Below are 13,949 nucleotides of genomic sequence, written 5' to 3' on the forward strand. Positions count from 1 at the left end.
AAATATGGTCAGGACTGCACCAGCAGTTATTTATTAGAACGGCAAGCCCCCCTCCTTTGCGCTTACCGCTCTCTGTGCAGTCCTGGTTGGCCTGAACAGTCTGAAAGCTGCTGATGGAGATGTTGTTGTCGGGAATGTCCTGGTGAAGCCATGTCTCAGTGAAGCACATCAGACTACATTCCCGGTACTCTTTCTGACTCCTGGCGACCGCTGTCACCTCGTTCATTTTATTTGCCAGCGACCTCACGTTGCCCATGATGAGAGAGGGGAGACACAGCTTATATCTTCTCTTCTCCATAAGCCTCTGTTGTCTCAACCCTGCTTTTGTCCGCTGCTGTTTACTTCTTCCCCTGCATCCTCTGTGTGTTTTCCTCCACAATTCAGCTGGTATCTCCGATGTTCCGGCCGCCAAGCTGGCCGGCCTCAGCGCGATCAGCTGATCTCTGGAGTAAACAATGTGGCCATGAAGTTGTTGCGCAATGGTGCCGGGTCCGAATGAAATAAGTAATTCCAGAGTGAGGAAAACAAGCACAACTCTCTCAGTCAGCATGTTTTGAGAGGGCGCAGTTTCAAAGTGACAATCATAAAAAAGCAAGCACGAAAACCAAACTTAATTAAGCTGCAAGCAGCGATGAAAGGGCCTTCGCAGTCCACGCGCGTCGGGGCATGCTGCCATCGGAGGGCGTGCACCTAAATGTCTTGTCAGCTGTAATAAATAAAAAAATAAACGTTATCTCTTACTTACATTTCCAGTATACAGGTAGGCATCCAACCCACATATATATTTTTCCAAAAAGTAGAAGCTGAATACATGCCCAATAGTTCAAGGTCTTCTGACTCTTTAAAAGTTGACATGGTGTCTCTCGCTCAAAGTATGAGGGACAAGAAGAGGTTGAAAGTCAATGAGTTTTGAAGAGGATTTGAAGATTTTCTAATTTACTTCCATTCACACTAATTAGACTGCTACCACAGCGTCACCTACTGGCCGATTTGCACCGAATTTTGCACAAACCTTCATTGGGCCATGGAACACATTAGTGAAAGTGTTGTAGTAATCCGACTGCATTTGGTCAAAATATGAAAGACTGTCTGTTTTGAAAACAATGTGCAGGAATATGTTGTCTTATATTTTGGGCATTTTTTGGACTATCAAAATTCTTTTAATAACTTTTAGTCAGGAGGGTCCGCAAATGCTTCATGCAAAGTTCGGTGTAAATCAGTCAAATCGCCTAGTGGGAGTTCAAAATAGGTTTTTCATTGTTCGCGATTTTGCAAATGGAAATTTAATGCAAAAGTGGGTGTGCCTTACATCACACAATTCAGTGGAATTCAGGGAACACTGAGATATAAAGTTTCAAAACATGCGACATGTTATGTGGGACTTGTGGGCCAAAAACGCTTTTACACTGAAAATAGTGCCACCTGCTGGTCATTTTTGGTGTGTGAGTTATAGGGGCCAGTCTTTACCATCCCTATCAATTTCATTTCCATAAGTATTATGGTATTGGCACAGTGCCAAATATTAAATTAGACTGCCACCACAGCGCCACCTAGTGGCAGATTGGTAACTCCTTTGTCAGATATGTTCAGGAGGGCATTGACAATGATTGTTCTAAGTTTTGTGTTAATCTGAGCAACCGATGTTGAGATATAAAATACTTCAGAGAGTGCCACCTGGTGGTCTTCGCCTGACATTTTGCACAGTGTCTCAGGGGCTCATTGGGAAGTAGTAAACTGAGCTTCATGTCATTCGGACACACCGATGTGGAGATAAGCAACACTTCCTGTTTTGTACCAAATCTGCAGGAAGCTGCTATTTAATAACTTCAGTATTCTTTGGAATATCAAAATTCTTTTAATAACTTTTTGTCAGAAGAGTCCCCAGATGCTGTGTACAAAGTTTCATGCAAATCGGTGAAATTACCTACGAGGAGTTTGAAAAAGTAGGTTTGCAACATTTTGCGGGAAAAAAACGTGAGGCGGAAATGGGCGTGGTCTATATCACGAGATTCAGCACAATTCACTGAATGCGTGGATGTAAGGGTTTTGAATGTGCCACAAAGTACATGGGAGTTATGACCCGAAACGCACTTTCCTTGATTATAGCGCCACCTAGTGGTGGAAATTCAGGACGACAATAGATTATAAAATTGTTCGCCAGACCAAACGCGCGGGCCAAATTTGGTGAATTGAATTTGGGAAAGGGGCGAAATTGAGGATTTAATTTTCACAAGAATAATAATAAAAATTAAAGCTGCAAGCAGCGTTTGGCGGGACCTCGCACTCGCGCCCGTTTCGGCCCCCAGCATATGTCGTCACTGTGAATTATTTAGAAACATCAAACATATTGCCACAAACATCAGAAAATCCTTACAGAGCTGAACGGTTTGATGTTTGAATGTTTTCTGTAGCTGTAGGTATGCAGAAGTGATGTCACATTATGCAAATTAGATGGGCGAATTTATTCCCATCAGATTCCTCTTCCTTCATTTTGAGAAAGACATGACAAAAACAACACAAAACAAAATAAATCTACTGTGTAAATGTGTTCAAAATGTTTTTTGACTTTTTTGAGATTTATGAAATCCAATATGGCTGCCTGCTGGTGATGCCACAGTATGCAAATTGGATGAGTTAATTTACTCCTATCACAAACTTTGGGTCATGATGAATAGTTTTCTCATTTACAGTATGCCTTTATCTGTCACCACTTTCAAGCCACAGCCTTTTGAAATGTTGAAATGAAAATGGAATATTTTCCTCAATTAACTCTGGCACCTAAAGGGTTAAAATGGAGATGCTGCCCTGTCATGTCTGAATGTAAGATCTAGAAACGCACAGACATCATGTTTCTGTGAGTTTGTGTGTGACAGCGGTTGCCATGGTAATTAAGTAGGCGCACCTGGCAGAAGAGCAGAGAGAGACAGACACCTCTTTTAGTGGAGATTTAACTCCTCGAGCAAGTTCTTCCCATTCCCAAACCGTTGGTCCAATCATGAAAATAATGTGATGATGAGAGAAATAAAGTTATACAGAAGATCTGTTTAGTAGCAGTTGAGCTGGCATGTGTGCATCTTTAAAACTGATAAAATAAACGGTGTAGGAGGAGATGTGTTTTCTTGAGACCACGTTTGAGGCGAAATCTTACTTTGAAAGGTCAAATAGCTCACTTCCTGTTGGAATCAGGTCATGGGTGTCAATGCGTGATTTGTAAGTCAAACACACCAGTTTTGGTTTGATCTTGATACGACATCCCTACGGGCTGCAGTGGCCAGTTTAGTGCGTCTAGGTGGCGCTAGAGAGCCCATTTTGGCACTGTAGGGGTTAATAATGTGTATTTGCTGTTTCAAATGAAGTTTCTGCTGCTGTAATCTGTCCTTTAAAGATTGTGAGACAGACAGAGAGAGCCATGTGGCTGTGTGTGTGTGTGTGTGTGTGTGTGTGTGTGTGTGTGTGTGTGTGTGCAGCCGTTGTCATGGCGATTAATGACTTGTCGGCACCTGTGGCAGACACAGACAGCTAAGGAGAGCAGCTCACCAAAGGCTGTTTAATATGGGTTTGAACTCCTCAAACAAGTCCTTCCCATACCCAAACTGTTGGTCCAATCAAGAAAATAAAGTGATTTTCAGAGACAGCCACTTCTCCTGAACGCACGTGCCGCGTTTTATATTTCTCGAGTCAAAAATGTGGTCAGGGGAGCGAGTTTAAAATGTGTTGCACCTAAGCTGTTTCCAGAAATTTCTCCTCTGAGTTTACATGGGAGTGAATGAGAAAAAAATCGGCGCTCCCTTCGCTTTGGAGCCACTCAGCAAAAATGTGTACGTGTGAGAGATTCCATGTCAACATATCTGCGAGCAGGACAAATTTTCCTACATTTGTGGTATAAATTGTGTCTGTACAGTGAAAATTGTGGCCATGGCAGCGAGTTAAAGACAAAAGTTTTAGACGATTTTTAGAGCCCTCTCCACTCTAGCTCACAGCATTCCGTGCAATACACACCCATTGTAAACTGAGAATTTCTCCACTTTTGCTCATGGTACTTTGAGAGGCACCGATCAAAAACGGTAAAAGATATGAAAAAGATGAAAACATGAGTGAATAGATGAGACCTGTGGCAACATTTGAGAGTTGGAATGGAGTCTGTAGCACAAAGTATGGAGACGCTGTAAATGCTAGAAAAAGCCCGAAGATTGGTCTCTTTCTCCCCCCTGCTGCCATTCATTTCCTATGGGACAGCTTTGGAAGATCGTCAGGACGTTTTTCTGACATCTCACCTTATGGAGGCCATAAAATCCAAACGAAGCGAGTAATGAAAAAGTTACGAATAACTTTTGATTAGAAGGAGTTGATCTGTCATCTGTGCAAGTTTGAAGCCGATTGGATAAGCGGTGTATGAGAAGAAGATTTTTTAGGAAAGGCAGTTTTAAGGCAAAATCTTACTTTGAAAGGGCAAATATCTCACTTCCTGTTGGATTTAGGTCAGGGGTGTCAGCGCGTGATTTTTAGGTCTTGATGAGACGAACACGCCACTTTTGGTTTCATGTTTCTACGATGTTCCTACAGGCCGTGGCGGCCATTTTTGTGTGCCTAGGTGGCGCTAGAGAGCCCATTTTGGCACTTTAGGAGTTAATGTCATCATTTTATAAAATTTTTCACCGGTTCTAATGTGCGTGCCAATTTTGGTGAGTTTTTGAGCATGTTTAGGGGGTCAAATTCCAGTTCAAAGAGGCGGTGGAAGAATAAAGAATAATCAACGCTCCAAAAACAACAGGGTCCTTGCCTTCGGCGAGGACTGCTCTGTGTGCAGTCCTCTGCCTTAGGGCTCGGTCCCTAATAATTATAGCTGCAAGCAGCTGTGATCGGGCCCTCACTGCCCCATGCAACTGCGGGGGCCTGAGGCACACGGGGGCTGTGGCACGAAACGAGGAAAAACCTGTCATTCACCAGGTGGCGCTACGAGCGTAACCAGATGTGGCCAGGTGTGTTCAGGGATGGACCCTCATCACACATGTGAAATATCGAGCAAATCGGACAATGCATGAAGGATTTATACCAAGGTGATGTTCCGTGGCGAAGGATGAAAAGTCGCCACTGCCTCCGCGGCAGCCTGCAACATGACAGGACACGTGTGCCACTGCGGAGATTTATCAACTTGATCGTCATGTGGCCACAAAATGGAGTTGATCAGGTCAGGAGCTTGAGGTTGGTGTTTGTCAGTGTAAAAGATGGCATTTCCTGTTTCTACAAGGGGGCGCCATAAGCAAGATTGCCTTCGAACATATGGAGGCGTTGAGGGCGGGGCTCTTATCATGTACAGAAATTTTGAAGCAGTTTGGATGAATTATGTGAGAGAGAGAGCTGCTTGAATATGCATGGCGATGGATCAAAAATGGCAGCACCATAGCAGCCACACCCTTGCAAACATGCAGAGCACAAATTTTGATCAGCATGGTGTCTGGATGATCTGTAAAAAATTTGAAGTTGACTGGATGAAATCCCTAGAACTAGTTCGGTAAAATACAACATGTGGAAATCATGCCAAAATGACAAGTCAAAATCAAAATGGCCGACTTCCTGTTTGGAGTAGACCATTGGTGCCAGAGACTTTTATGTGCGTCTGGGCAATTTACACATATGTACCAATTTTCATCTTCCTACTCCAAAAAAAAACACCCTATGGGGAGGGGTTTTTGAAAATTTCAAGGGGGCCCTATAGAGGCATTTTGTCCCCCCCCATGGGAGACGCCCCTATCAGATGTAAGAGCTCGCCATTCTTGACCTGTGTATGGCCAACTTTCTGTTTGGAGTAGACCATTGGTGCCAGAGACTTTTATGTGCGTCTGGACAATATACACGTGTACCAATTTTCATGTTCCTACTTAAAAAAAAAAAAAACCCTATGGGGAGGGTTTTTTGAAAATTTCAAGGGGGCGCTATTGAAGCATTTTGTCCCCCTCATGGGTGATGCCCCTATCAGATGCAAGAGCTTGCCATTCTTGACCTGTGTATCAATTTTCATGAGGATATGAAGTCGCTGAAGCCATCAAAAAGCCAAACGTATTTGTTGGGGAGGGAGGCGCCATAGCAGCCACGCCCCTTGACACAGAGAAAAGCTTTTAATAACGTTTGATCAGCATGGTCTTTGGATGATCTGTAAAAAACTTGAAGTCGATTGGATGAAATCCCTAGGACTAGTTCGTTAAAATACAACATGTGGAAATCACGCCAAACTGACAAGTCAAAATCAAAATGGACTCCTGTTTGGAGTAGACCATTGGTGCCAGAGACTTTTATGTGCATCTGGACAAGATACACATGTGTACCAATTTTCATGTTCCAACTTCCTGTTACCACCGGGGGGGGGGCGCTATGAGTAAGGTGGGATATTAACATATCGGAACGTTCAGGGCGGAGCCATCATCATGTCCAGCAAGTTTGAAGCTGCTGAGATCAAGTATGTGGGCAGGAGAGCCATTCGAAATTCGATGGCAAGAAAACGAAAAGTCGCCAAAATTTGTCACGCCCTAGCGGCCACGCCCCTTAACATAGAGAAAAGCTTTTAATAAATTTTGATCAGCATGTTCTCAGGATGATCTGTACCAACTTTGAAGTCGATAGGATGAAATCCCTAGGACAAGTTCGTTCATATGTAAGTTGTGGAAGTCGCCGTAACGAAAAAATTCAAAACAAAATGGCCGACTTCCTGTTGGGATTTTACTTTGACGTCAACAGACTTTTTTGTGCGTCTGGGTATGATACATGTGTGCACAAAATTTCGTTTGCCTACAACAAACTAACCCCCATGGGGAGGGTATTTTGAAAATTTGTAGCGCTAGTTCGGCGCTATTTCGGCATTTCGCTCCGACCATTTGCAACCGCCCAAAAATATCGAATTTCGGATGTGGCCGGACGAATGTGGAAAGTTAGAAACATTCTCAAATTTGGGAAAGGGGCGAAATTGGGGCACGAAATGTTGCAATAATAATAATAATAATAATAGTAATAATAATAATAATAATAATTAAAGCTGCAAGCAGCTGTGACCGGGCCCTCGCTCTCCCACGCTATTGCAAGGGGCCAGCAGCACGCATCACTGAAGCGGTTATGTGAAAACTCAGAGTAACTTAACCCTGACGTGGTGTGACGTTTCATCTTCGTACTCCAAGAAAATCCCTATGGGGAGGGTTTTTTGAAAATTTCAAGGGGGACTATAGAGGCATTTTGTCCCCCCCCATGGGCAATGGCCCTATCAGATGTAAGAGCTCGCCATTCTTGACCTATGTATCAATTTCGTGAGGATTTGAGGTCGCTGAAGCCATCAAAAAGCCAGCTGATTTGGTGGCAAGGGCGGCGTCATAGCCGCCACACGCCTTGACATAGAGAAAAGCTTTCAATAACTTTTGATCAGCATGCCAAGCAACCAGGGGCTGCGGGGAGATCCAGAGCAGGCATGGATTGGTGGTGTAAATGTGGGGCTTCCTGGCCACTTTATTAGGTACACCTGTGCAATCTAATACAATCCAATACAACAGCTCTGCCACACATTGTACGTTTACAAAGCTTTTACTTTTTCAGCTTATATCAGAAAGGTGATTATTCTACTTTATTATCGAGGTCATAGTGGGTGGTGTTGGTGTACTGGAGTGCACTATATTTAAAAGTGTTCCGAATATTTGTCCCCCTCAATTAGACATAATTAGGAGGCCACCCCAGTACACCACCACCATTCATTATGACCTCAATAATAAACAAAGTAGAATCACCACTTTCTAGACGATGTCAACAATAACCGAAAAAGTATAAGCTTCGGGGAAAAAAAACATGGTATAGTCGTTCTACTGGATTGCATTAGATTAGACAGGTGTACACAAAGTGGCCAGTGACTGTATGTTACATACATACTGTATTTCCTCAAATAGTAGCCGGGGCCACTATTAACAAAAAAAATAATTTGGGACCAGGCTACAAATAAGGGCAGGCTACTGTTTGAAGGAGGCTTTTAATAAAAGAAAAAAAAAATCACAGCCAAATTTGAAAATACAAATACTGTATATTTTTTAAATTGAAACAGCAGAAATATTTATGTAAACTTGTGTTTACAGTAAAAAAAAAAAGGTTTTTTTCTAGTATTACAAATAAAGTACTGTATTATTTACAGTAACAAACTTTACTTTAACAGTAAAAATAGTTTTTGGTGTTTTTGGAAATCACCACTATTTACTATTTACTACAACACATTGTACTAGTTGTCCTGCCTTAAAACAGTGAATCACCTCATCCTCTGTCCCATCTGCAGCCACTGTGATGCCACACACCTTACAAGACAACATGCCACAAATTAATTTGAAAACTAGGCTACATTCATAATTATGACTTTTTTTCTCACATTTTTGATTAGGAATGGTGATTTTCCATTACTGGCGAAAATGGGCTTCCATAGATAAAAAAGATGGTTCCAGTAAAAATATCAGTGCCAGAGGCGGTCCTGGCTAGTTTTACACCCTGGGCGAACCATCCCTTGGCGCCCCCCCCAACTCCCCAACACCCCACCTCTCCCCACCCCCCACGGTACGATACCAATGAAAGTATCACGGTTCTGAGTAGTATCACGAAACCACGGTAAGAATGAGGCAGATGTGCCTTTTGTTATTTATAAAAAGATAAATCACTTTTCTATAATACATCACTGATATTTCAATGGAATAAATTACTTATTGACTTATTCATACTTCAAAAACAGCATCAATAAGTGATTAAGCCTATGGGCCCTAGGAGTTTTTGGGGTATTTTTACTGCCTTTACGTTTAAGCTCATATCACAGTCATTATAAAGGCTACATACACATGCTATATCTTGTTTTTTTTTTTTTTCCAGGACAATGTGGGCTATCCAGATTTGCCATCATTTCATGTCCTTCTTTGTGCCTGTATTTTATATAAATTTTTATATCAATGTTACTAAATTCTTACATTTTTACATGTATCTCAGCATAGCAAGTTGGAAAATGACATATTCTGCCATATCTGAAGAGGGGAGACTCTCTGGAATCTGGCATTATAAGAACCATAATGGTGGGACATTCTGTCACTTCACAGCTGTCCAAAACATGTGGTTTGTGCCAGTCGTGACTGCCAGTATTTTTTCATAATTGCAAGAAATTCCACTGACTCATTCACAAGTCAAAAATGTGTTTTATCTGAAAGAAACATGCAATATTTACATCTAAGATCATAGAAAAATAGTCAACCAAGTGCAATGATGTCCTCCAAGATAATATTTGCTGCCACTTTGTTTGCAGTAAACAAAAATTTGGGCATGGGGGGGGGGGGGTCATGTGTCCCCCTCAATGTATATGGTGACTATGGCCCTGTCATGAATGCATAATTAGGCTACTGTTGTCTGGGTGCGCAAAGGTGAAGTGGCTGGTCTTGTCATACACAGTTTGATGGAGTGTCAACTGGACAATATGGAGACATTTGCATCTTGAAAGCTGGACTACAAATGTGGATAGACAGGGAGAAACACACACAAACCTAAGACGTGGTAAGATACGATACTCCTCACTATATGAAGTGACTGATAACAAGATCTGTATAATGGATTGTAAAGAAATTCGTCAGCTTTTTATTTTGGAGACAGTTAATCTGTATTTATAGCATGATGGGATGACAGCACAATGATGTGTGGTATCATTGGAAAGCTCTGCTCCTGCACATTCATGTAATATGCGTGGCATTTCTATGCGATGCTGCATTTGCGAGTAATACATCCAACAGTAATGTGTGTGCAGAGCTGTATGAAAGCTCTGTCATACATAATTTTAGTGTAACTTTATCATTTTTTTCGCTGTCAAAACATTGGACTACTGACAAGTGCTTGGTCTTGTCGGAAAGCTATGATATCACTGTTTCACGTGATATGCGTGACTTTTCGTTATGATGCGCGGTTGCTGAGAAAATCCACAGCGAAGAACAGGTGTGAATTTGGATGGACTATGCGTCGTTTGGGCCTACAGGGTTAAAGAGCCTGTAACCGTAACAACTGTGGTGCACAAACTCATTGCTTTGGTTATACATAATGTCGGGCTCAGTTCGGCTTCGAACAGAAATATGCGGCCGTGCCGCACTCTAACACACACAAACACACGGAAAACCGGACATTATCAGTTTATAAAAAAAACCCGGACACCCAGATGGAACGTGAAAAGTGGACATGTCCAGGCAAAAGAGGACGTTTGGTCAGCCTAAGGCCGTTAACGTTACCTAACACAAAGAGAAATGTTAAGGGCTCGTTTCTCCTCTGACATGCCACATACCTGTGTGCCGCTACGGCTCAGTTGTCCAGGTACTGGGCAGTCATGACACCAACCAAAGACGAAATTACTGGACCTGGAGACGGTAAGCCATTATCTTGTGTTTGTCAGCTGCTCTCATGTTCCCTCCTTTTGTGAAGGTCTTGTTGCCATCCTCTGCATACCAGGCGTCATATGCCCCGTGGCATATTCCCCCGACATTTGTTTGGAATATTGCAAAACGTCTAGCTTTAAATGAACACTGAAGTTGCGCCTTGTCGCCATCTTATCTATTTACAATCAGCTGAGAGTGCGCAACTGCACATGTGCGGTCTCTTGTTTTTATGATGGTAGCGTCAGAGCAGCCAAAGACCATCTGGTGTCAAGATAGTTATCTACCAGTGTTCATAAACAAAAGAATATTGGTCATGGTCGAAATAAAGATAAAGATAGATAATTATGTACAGTTAATGCGTTCAAGGTCTTCTGACTCTTTAAAAGTTGACATGGTGTCTCTAGCTCAATGTATGAGGGACAAGAAGAGGTTGAAAGTTGATGAGTTTTGAAGAGGATTTGAAGATTTTCCAATTTACTTCTATTCGCACTAATTAGACTGCCACCAGAACGCCACCTATTGGCCGATTTGCACCGAATTTTGCACAAACTCTCATCGGGCCATGGAACACAATCAGCAAAAGTATTGTGGTAATCGGACTGTATTTGGTCAAGATATGAAAGACTGTCTGTTTTGAAAACAATGTGCAGGAATTTGTTGTTTTATATTTTGGGCGTTTTTTGGACAAAAAAAGTTTTTGTCAGGAGGGTCCACAGATGCTTCATGCAAAGTTTGGTGCAAATCAGTCAAATCGCCTAGGAGGAGTTCGAAAAAGTACATTTTTCATTTGTCGCGATTTAGCGAATGGAAAGTTACCACGAAAGTGGGCGTGCCTTACACCACACAGTTCAGCAGAATTGTATTGAAAACACATAAATAGAAGGTTTAACAATGTGCGACATATTATGTGGGAGTTATTAGCCAAAAACGCTTTTGCATTGAAAATAGCGCCACCTGCTGGTCATTTTTGGTGTGTGAGTTACAGGGGCCAGTCTTTGCCACCCCTATCAATTTTATTTCCTTGAGTGTTATGGTGTTGGCACAGTGCCAAATATTAAATTAGACGGCCATTAGAGCGCCACCTAGTGGCGGATTGGTAAGTCCTTCATCAGATGTCCTCAGGAGGGCATTGACAATAATTATACCAAGTTTGGTGTTAATCTGCCCAGCCGATGTTGAGATATAAAATACTTCAATTTAAAGAGCGCCACCTTGTGGTCATCACCCAAAACTTTGCACAGAGCCTCAGGGGCTCATGGAGAAGTGGTAATCTGAGTTTCATGTCATTCGGATACACCAATGTGGAGATATGCAACACTTCCTGTTTTGTACCAAATCTGCAGGAAGTTGTTATTTAATAACTTCAGTATTCTTTGGAATATCAAAATTCTTTTAATAACTTTTTGTTGGGACTTTTTGTGTGCAAAGTTTCATGCCAATCGGTGAAATTGCCTGGGAGGAGTTCGAAAAAGTAGGTTTGCAACATTTTGCGAATTTGCGAAAAAAAAAAAAAGGTAGGCGTAAAAGGGCGTGGCCTATACCACAAGATTCAGCACAATTCACTGAACTCGTGGATATAAGGTTTTTGAATGTGCGACAAAGTTTATGGGAGTTATGAGCCAAAACGCACTTTCCTTAATAATAGCGCCACCTACTGGTGGAAATTCAGGACGACAGATTCTAAAATTTTTCGCCAGGTGTGACTTATATTCCAAGCTTGGTGAGTTTTGGGGTATGTTCAGGCAGTGAAAAATGCGATCATATGGGCGGAAGAAAAAATAAATAAATAAATAAATAATCGGGAGAAAAACAATAGGGACCTCGCAGGTCTGTGACCTGCTCGGGCCCTAATAATAAACAACATGATTTCAATAGGGTCCTCGGACGACTTTGTTGTCACTCGGGCGCTAATAATAAACAGCGCGATTACAATAGGGTCCTCACGGGCGACTTCATCTTCACTCGGGCCCTAATAAAGCAAAAAAGCAAGAAAATTGAGAAAACAAGCAGGAGCGACTGCAACAGGCTGCACGCGCGGGCGCATGTGCACTACTACACTACAACCAACACTGTGATATTTTTTCAGATTACACCTGTTTTTCTGATGAAATGAAAAAAGTTTTTGATCATCCCGTCAAAGGGAGAGAAGCTATGAGTAAATTATTATATTTACGACAGGGCAGCCAGTCTGTCTCCCAATATGCGCATTCTTGCAATAGAAAGCAGTTGGAATGACTCAGCTTTACAAGCTATTTTTTGTAAGGGGTTATCAGGGGATGTAAAAGACGAGTTGGAGGTACAAGACGAAACTGCGTCATTAAACGAGCTCATTGATTTAGCTATTTGTTTGGATAACAGAATGAGGGAAAGAGACAGGGACAAAGCACATAGGCAGAGGCCCCAGGCTTCCACACCCACTCCATTCAGCCACACATCCACTAGTTCCTCTTCCTCATCACCCCTGCCGACCTCCAGTGCTTCTCGCCCCAGCATTTCAGCCCCAGGGACTGAAGAAGAGCTGATGCAGTGGGACAAGCACGGCTGACTCCGGCAGAGAGACAACGGCACCTGCGCAACCAGCTCTGCATGTACTGTGGTCGGAAGGGCCATTTCTTGGCTCAGTGTCCAGAGTTACCAAAAGGCCGGGCTCATCAGTAGGCGAGGGGGCACTGATGAGCCGAACCACCACTTCCACAACCTCCTCATGCCGCCTACAAGTTAAGGGTATGTTGCACCACGCACAACAGACTACTCCAGTACAGATTTTGGTGGATTCAGGGGCGGAGAAAAACTTAATTGACACAGATTTTGTCACATGCAATAGCCTTCCACTGATAAAGCTAGATTTGCCTAGGGAGGTCTGGGCAATTGATGACAAGTTACTGGTGGTCATCACTCACAAAACTGAACTCATGAAGCTGACTTTTTCTGGTAACTACCATAAATTTATTGAACTGCATTTAATTTCTTCTCCTCTGACTCCCATTATGCTCGGGTTACCTTGGCTAAAAGTACACAACCCACACATAGACTGGACCACAGCCACCACTCGTAGTTGGAGTAGTTACTGCCATGCTCACTGCCTACACTCCGCCATTCCGGAGAAAAACCCCATTGGAGTAAGTGCACCTGAGAAAACTGACTTGACCTCGGTCCCCAGTGAATATCATGACTTGTGGGAAGTCTTCAGTAAGGACCGAGCCCTGTCACTCCCTCCACACTGACCTTATGATTGTGGCATAGACTAGTGCTCCCAGGTGCACCTCTCCCCGCAAAAAGACTGTACAACATCTCAAAACCTGAAAAAGAATCCATGGAGAAATATATTAACGACTCTCTAACCGCAGGTCTCATCCGCTCCTCTTCATCTCCGGTGGGAGCTGGTTTCTTCTTCGTGGAGAAAAAGGACAAGACTCTGAAAGAAGAAAGAAATCACTGGAAAGAATAAATATCTGCTCCCCCTCATAGACTCAGCTTTTGGTCCTCTCCACGATGTGACCATCTTCTCAAAGCTGGACTTGAGAAATACTTACCATCTGGTCA

At 42.7% G+C, this 13,949-nt stretch overlaps 1 long non-coding RNA gene across 1 annotated transcript in view; it reads left to right on the plus strand.

Annotated features, from left to right (window-relative positions):
* LOC125892085 (uncharacterized) overlaps positions 1-13,949 on the plus strand; it is a 92,889-nt gene that overhangs the window by 32,916 nt on the left and 46,024 nt on the right. The window contains exon 2 of the long non-coding RNA XR_007449703.1: positions 3,060-3,186. This is a non-coding gene — a long non-coding RNA (uncharacterized LOC125892085). The remainder of the gene's footprint in view (positions 1-3,059; positions 3,187-13,949) is intronic.

This window comes from Epinephelus fuscoguttatus, linkage group LG7 (genome assembly GCF_011397635.1).
Source record: "Epinephelus fuscoguttatus linkage group LG7, E.fuscoguttatus.final_Chr_v1".
Taxonomy (NCBI): Eukaryota; Metazoa; Chordata; class Actinopteri; order Perciformes; family Serranidae; genus Epinephelus; species Epinephelus fuscoguttatus.